This window comes from Azolla caroliniana, unplaced genomic scaffold (genome assembly GCF_043228905.1).
Source record: "Azolla caroliniana isolate FFs.n. ecotype wild unplaced genomic scaffold, voAzoCaro1.0.p SCAF_122, whole genome shotgun sequence".
NCBI lineage: Eukaryota > Viridiplantae > Streptophyta > Polypodiopsida > Salviniales > Salviniaceae > Azolla > Azolla caroliniana.
Window position 1 is genome coordinate 66721 of NW_028230557.1, and position 8033 is coordinate 74753.

Genomic DNA, 8033 nt, shown 5'->3' on the forward strand with positions numbered 1-8033 from the left:
CATATTCTCCATAGAGCTCAATGTGAAACCCAGGCAAACAAGAATAAGAAATGACCTAAGGCAGCATGATAGAACTCAAAGAACTAAAAGAGTTTTTCAATTGAAGCTACTAGATTAGGAACCATTTACTTAGAATACAATGTCTATGTTTACAACAAGGGACAAGTCCACATATCACATGAAGATGGAATTGCATAAGCTTGTCCATACCACAACATAGAAGCTAGAGTGGAAGACAAATGTGCAAGAACCAAGGTATATATCACGAAACCAATGCCTTAAAAAGAGGGGGAAAAAAATTGCACCCCATTTGACCTTGTTGTTTCTACAAAACCATGCAAGTCTAGTTACACAATATGTAAAGCCCAATTATAGGAAGAAGTCATGAGAACTCATGAAAAATTAACATGTCGACAATATTCTTTGTGGGCTTTAACACCTCTTTAGCCTAGTCTAATATTGCATTTTAGGTTTTCCCTCCAACGAATCTCTTTATGTTTGTTACATGTCATGTGAAATTGACAAGCTCAAACATGCCCTATTCTTTGAATGTGTGTTTAATATGACATGTTTGTTAAGATTTCTTAGTGGGTTTAAAATATGAATTTTTTTGTAGAGCGTGTAACATATGATCGATGTCCATCCATGAAGTCTTGAACCTCTTTTTGTGTAGCAAGGAACATCTAGTTGGTGTCTGCCTATCCACCGTGAAGTCTTGAACTACTACTCAAAGGCCAAGTATTATTTAAAAGAAAGAGAGATGTAATTATTTCATGTGCACCCATTCAAAGCAAGTTGTGGTGTGTGTTTAATTTTTAAGATGGAGAGTTTCTAAGGTTGGGAATGCTAGGGAAGACCCATCAATTTTGCTTCTTTTTACTTAAACCCACTTTATTTTGCTTGTTGTGTATAAAAGGAACAAATGGGAGGAGAGTAATTGTGTGTGTGTGTGTGTGTGAGAGAGAGAGAGAGAGAGAGAGAGAGCGCTAAATCATGAGCATAAGAAGTGTAGTACTAGAGGGTGCAAGGAGGAGGAGGAGACGACATTCAAGCTCCCATGGCACTCGATCTCCTTCCATTCGAGTACATGAGAATGCACCCTATCATCATAAGGTGATGAATATGCATGTTTTCTTATCAATGTTTCCCCTCCATTCATTCAAATCATATATGTACCTGAATTCAATCGTTTCAATACACATGCCGGAAATTAATCTTTCTCATTTACGCCGAAAAAACATGTGGTAATTACCACTAAATTCATGGATAATTATAATTGTCATGTCATTCCCATACATAGTGTTACTATTATCTAGATATATGTTTATAATGGTAGTATAGTTGGGGACAAATAACAAGGTATATATTGGATGTGAATGGCTCTTAAGAAAGACATATGTTGCAATAAACAAAGGAGGGCTAACTAGCTTTTTGGATCAACAATATGGAGATACACCAGGAATATACAGGTATGGTGATTCCTGTTGATGATAGCTTGCGACAACGAGTTATGGCGGCAAGGCATCGTTTGGACGAGAAATTGCTTGGATTATCATCATCAGTTAGAAGGCCAAGGCATGGATTCAATATAATTTCACAACTGTTTTTCATTTAGCCTCCATAGGCCTATGGCTCTTCATCACTCCAAGCTAGTGGCTACTATACTATTATAGCTTATACATAGTAGCTATTTGGTGTTAATGAAGTGTGACCATTGGCTACAACGGGCCATCTCCAAACCACTTAAGCACATTTACTAGTTAACTAATTAGTCAATCTCTCCTCCACGATATATTATTATGCAACTTCAATAGTAACAACAATGTTAACTTGAGTTTTCATGAAAATGGGGCAAACATTGATGAAATTTTGGAATCAAGTATTTTTAAGGGAACACAACTCCATGTAACTATGTATGTTTTAGTTTCGAATTCAAATGATGTTTCCTATAAATCAACATAATTATGCATATTTTCTTATAATATCTTATTATTTCATATATGAAAAGGAGACTCGACCAATTAATAAAGAAACATTTCTCGAACACCCGTATCAATAGTGCACCAAGATAGCATACTCCTCTTCATCACAAACAAGAAGCAAATGAGCATGGGTTCGCAAACATGACAATGAGCATGGTTATGAGGAAAGAGTCCTTGTGGTTGGTGTTTCCAACGATGAGTGCCCTGTTTGCTTGGACGGCTTCTTGTCTGGAGAAATTGTGATGTATCTTCCATGTGATCACTATTTCCACAAGGCTTGCCTCATCCCTTCGCTCGAATTAGGCCATGGTCATTGCCCTTTCTGTAGGGGAAACTTCACACATGCTCGATAAAAGGGATAATAAAGATATTGTGCATAGTACTTATAGAAAATCGTGATTGTACCATGTGGATACATGAATTTTTCATTTGGCCACTTCCATATTAATATCTCATGGGTCAACTTGTAATCATATATAAGTGTTGGTCAAGTACACTAAGAAATCAATCATGGAGACCTGTTTATGGCAACGATGTACTACATGTTCTTACATTAAGCATGACACAACTCTTTACACATTCTTTCTACTTTAGCAATATTAAACTAAAGAATGTTGTGCTCAAGAGTTTGGCATTCTAATTTCTCATCAAATATTGAGACAAGTGTACGCCCTATTAGAGGACATTTAGTAAATATCCTCACAAAAGTCTCAACTACTCTCTCTCTCTCTCTCTCTCTCTCTCTCTCTCTCTCTCTCTCTCTTTGAATGCTACCATCGTCACACATTTTTCATTTTGTACACATTTCTATCGACAATGATATACTCCTATCAATGTACTTTGTCCACATGATGCACAAACACATGAATCTCAACCATGACATATATATTGATAACATGCCCTAGTAAGAGCAAAGACATATCCCTTTACAATCAATACACCTTTATTTTAAGTTTGTGACTTGTTGATGCCTTAATGTAAAAAAACAAATACATGTAAGTATCATGTGGGTAGGTACATTTTCATGTTGTTGTAAGTGCATGCAGATTGTATTCACGAGGCACTAGTGTTAATGGAAGATCATAAGAAAAAGAGTTTGCATGATGGTAGCTAGATGAAATTTCATATTTAATTATTATTTGTGGAAATGTTTTCCATAAACTTGCATTCCCTCATTTTCCTTTACTTCAAATTCTTTTCACATCTTTATCTTGAAAGAAATAACACATGGAATTGTAGATCATTTTTAATTTGAATGGAAGCAACGAAACCTACACTTTGTCGACATCAAATAATAGTTCAATATTCATAGTACATACTGATTGTAACCCCCTCCCCCTCCCCCCCCCCACCCAAAAAACAATGGATCTAAAGCCTTTTCTTCAAGAAGTTCATGGATCTCTTGATCCCAAAAGCTTCATTCCAACAAGTAGTGTAGGAGATTATACAAAAATATAATGATACTTAGGGATGCAAACCTTGCACTATCAGTGTTCCACGAATAATCAAAACCTCTTTTGATATGATATGATATGATATGATAATAATAGACATCGCTTACGAGTTGGACTAAGCCACAATAATTCATACTTTTTTAAAATCCCGTTTTTGTAAAATCTTTGATCAAGAGGATGATGTAAACATTAAACTATTGTTTTTTTGTTATTATATATTGATCTCCAATGTTTATCTTGAACAAAGTATGTTTTATTGCTAATTATTCTTGTCGTCACAAGATAAAAATCATACACATATTATCATGCGCATTTAAGACAAAAACTTGTAGCTTTGAAAACTACATACAATTTCATGTGTGTAGGAACAAAAATAAGCAATTTGAGATCAAAGGAACTTGGGCTTGCATTAGTGGATGAAGATCATAAATTGCCCTATCCTTGAAATGTTTTTTTCGCAGCTAGGCACATATGTTGTGCATTTGTAACCTACATACAATTTTATGCCAACTAGTGCAAAAGCAAACTAATTCAAAAACAAGATCCTTGGGCTTAACATTACTTTCTAGAGTTGTGTTTTTGAAGAGCCACTATGCAGATCGCAACATTCTAAGAATACTTGTTTATCTAACGAAGGTATAAGGATTATTGTAGATCAAGAATGGGGCCCTCCACCCACCCAACAAGGTGGGTGAGAAAGAAAGAGTAAGAAGAGATGTATAGATAAGTAGATTTCCTCTTAACATTCATAGAAATTGATTGTGGTGTGTGTGTGTGTGTGGGCATGAGAGAGAGAGAGAGAGAGAGAGAGAGAGAGAGAGAGAGAGAGTGCATGCATAAGTTACACAAAATGGTTATGGAGGAAGATTTGCTTGGACTAATAAGGTTGTTATCAAGGAAGCCATGATTTTCAAGGTCTCGTCAATGACCATATCGTGTTTTTGGCACCTAATCGGGAAAATATTAGTAAGACACGAGATGTGGGGGAATTGTTTTCAAATGCTTCAAGATTGCGAATTAATATGCATAAATCTATCCTCATTACATGTATAGAATTAGAATTTTTATCATCCATAAAGACGACAAATTTGACCTATGGGACGAGAGTATACATGTGTTCTTAATATGTGTCTCCTTCCTAAGAAGGGGTATTCATACATTGAAGCACAATGTCTCTATGTGTGAGTAAAGCATACACATATTAGCTCAACCTTCTAGGTATGTCACTTAAGTTATCACTCCCTCTTAGTATGTTAGCATATCTTGAACAAATTGCACTATATGTGGAGCATGTGAAGAGCAAGTGACATTCACCCTCTACTATGCCTTCATTGCATACTTTACATGACTTGAAATTCGTTACATTTTGATACCATGATGCAACTTCAATACCTAACTTGTGTGATCGAGTGTGAAGTAGTGTAAGGGCTCTACGAGCATTACTACTCATATTGCTAATGAGTTAAGGTTGGATACGATCAATAAGCATTCTTGCTTTATATAGAGACCAACATTCACGGTTGACATTTGCAATGTAGTATTCTAGCTTCATCCTTTTAGCATCTTCCCACTTCATCCTTAACGATTCCACCAACCTTTCCTCAATCGTTACATATTGCATAACATTGCACAAAAGCTCTAAAAGATCATCCAAACGAGAGAGAGAGAGAGAGAGAGAGAGAGAGAGAGAGAGAGAGAGAGAGAGAGAGAGAGAGAGAGAGAGAAATATTAATGTCTTCTAAGACCAAGTTTGTCCCATGAGACAATTGGTTACAACAAATGGGATGTGTACCCAATTTTCGAAAATAAAAGAAGTTAAACATAGATAAAAGAGTTTTAGTATGGTACAAAAGATGATATGGTGTAACATATTCTATAAAGGAAATGACCATGTGCTAGGACTAGTTTCATTTCCATCCTTAATGATTCCACCAACCTTTCCTCAATCATTACACAATGCATAACATTGCCCGAAAGCTCTAAAAGATCATCCACACCCCATCTTCTAAACCATTTCCTTATGTCAAAAATCCAACCATATGAGAGAATCTTACTTTTATGATTCTTTTGTAGCTTACATCCAACATTTCAAGCAATATGTGGTAATCGATGATTTGGCATATTCTTGACTTTTGTAATGTATTTATATACTCTTTGGAGTGCCAATATTTCTATGGGTCAAACACCTGTTTCCAAGAGCATAACTTGGTAAGAGGTAGTGTCGAATACAAGTGTATAATGGACGTATTCACACTATCCCTTTAGGCCATTTGTGTAATTAGCATAAAGGGTAGTTGCCCTAAGTCGGTCACTATATATAGTGACCTTGTAACCTTTTTGTAAGGTTGGGTGTTGTATTATTGTCTCATGCAATAAGAAAGTCTTTTGTGTCTCTCTCTCTCTCTCTCTCTCTCTCTCTCTCTCTCTCTCTCTCTCTCTCTGTGCACGATCTATGATTCTGTTATACGCAGGTACTCAACAGCAATCGAATGCTTCTTGATCTTCCGCATAGACGACCTCGTCTACAACATCTGGTATCAGAGCCTGCACAGTATTCGGTCCTTCAATCCGTTGTCGGACGTCGTCTCAGCCAGCACAACATTCGGTTTCCTGCGTCATTCGAAGAAGAGAGAAGAAGAAGAGAAACGAGGCTTGCATCTCATCGCGTTAGATCATCTTCGCTTGGAGTAAGCCAGCAGGTTGTACTCTGTCCCTTGTGATCGTAACCGCTCGAGGTGAAATCCCCTTGTGCAACATTGACACGATCGTGCTCCACCCGGTTAAACGGCATCCGAAGAGGTAATCAAACGCCGCTCATTGTAACCACTCGGTGCAGATCGGTCTTAAGACAACAACCCCAAATTCGTGCTTCATCTGGCTGATCGACATTCGGGAGGATCAGTTGGATCCGTCTCTCTCGTTGCTGCAGTCAACCGAAGCAGAATCGGTCCAGATAATCGGTTTCAATAATCGGTATTCGGCATATATATCCGAAGCGAACCGGGCTCACTCCGACTCGGCAACATTCGGGAAGACCAGTCGGTTCTGTCCCTCAAGTTACCGGAGTCAATTCGAGCAAGTTCAACAATACATATATCCGAAGCCGAACCGACTCGGGTTCAAATCCGACTAGAACGATATCGGGTGAGCCAACCGGCTGCACCTCAACAAGGTTCGTAGTCAACTCCGAACCGAGCTCCGTCAACCGAAACCAAATTTGATGGCATCAACATCCGGCTCGTCAGAAATGAGTCTACGCAAGTTCGATGGATCGAACTTCAACTTCTGGAAGGAACAAATGCAGGACTATCTCATAGTCAAGGGGCAAATCGATCCCATCGAAAATGAAGAACCTCCAGAAGGATACAAACCAATTGAGTGGCAGAAGCTGGACAGAATCGTCCGCGCCACGATTCGGATGCACCTATCGGAATCGGTATACTTTACGGTGCAATCGTGTACGACAGCATTCGAACTGTGGAAAACACTGTCGGACACTTACGAAAAGAAGGTCGCCGCAACAAAGATGTTTCTGATCCGGCGCCTCTACAACTTGCGGATGAAAGAATCCGACTCGGTTCAAGCACACCTCAATGAGTACGAAAGCATAAGCTCCCAAATCTCGTCACAGGGGACGGCAATCGAGGATGAACTCAGAGCAATGATACTCATGAGTAGCCTTCCCTCATCATGGGAAACTTTCGTCACAACCGTGTGCAACGCGTCAACCACGACTGTTAAATACTCCGAAGTCACGAGCGCAATCCTGACCGAAGCAGCTCGGAGAAAGTCTTTCGCCAAAGACTCAACAGACGACGCTTATATAGTACAAGGTTCGACAGACCGATCGAACATACGAGGAAGAGATTCCTCACGGCCGCCGAACAATCAGCGAAGACGGAGCCAGTCACGGGATAACCGATTCTGCAACTATTGCAAGAAACCCGGACACATCAAAGCCGACTGCCGCGCACTCAAGAACAAGAACAACAAGAAGAGTGGCCGGCATGAGGAGATCAATTACGTCAGCTTCTCAGCTGATGTGCTACCAGACGACCCGAATATACTATCAATCGAAAATCCAGTCGGATCAGAAGTTCTACTCACGACTGAAGAGTCGAGCACATGGCTCTTAGATTCGGGTGTGATGCGGCTGCTTGTTTGCCATACTGGCAATGCTCGCAGAATTGATGGTCGGAGAAGGAGAGTTTGGGGATGTATCCGGCTCTAGATAGATGCGTAATGCCGGCCTTGCTGAGGTGTCCTAATCTTCTGTGCCATAGTGATGACACAGGAATATCCACCAAAAACAGGTTACCCTCTTTGAGCGTAACATGTAACGGATACAGTGAGTGTATCTTGGGTCCTCTAGCAAGCAGGAGGTTCCCCCTGTGGAGTGTCCACCCTCCCGAAGAAAAACCGGCACGAATGCCGTCTTCATCTAGTTGTCCGACTGAGATCAATGGCCTTGAGAGCTCGGGTACATGTCGGACATTGTGGAGTACAAGTGTAGAGCCCCCTGCAAGGTTGAGCTCTACTGTGCCGATTCCGATGATGTCACAGTGTTGTGAGTTGCCGACTCGAACTGAGTCGGAGT

The 8033-nt window shown here is 39.7% G+C and overlaps 1 long non-coding RNA gene across 1 annotated transcript; it reads left to right on the forward strand.

Annotated features, from left to right (window-relative positions):
- Positions 1 to 959: 959 nt before the first annotated feature.
- On the forward strand, positions 960 to 1715 carry LOC147849129 (uncharacterized). Its single transcript, XR_015531819.1, has 2 exons — positions 960 to 1113; positions 1460 to 1715. It is a non-coding gene; the product is annotated as an uncharacterized LOC147849129 (long non-coding RNA).
- Positions 1716 to 8033: the final 6318 nt, after the last annotated feature.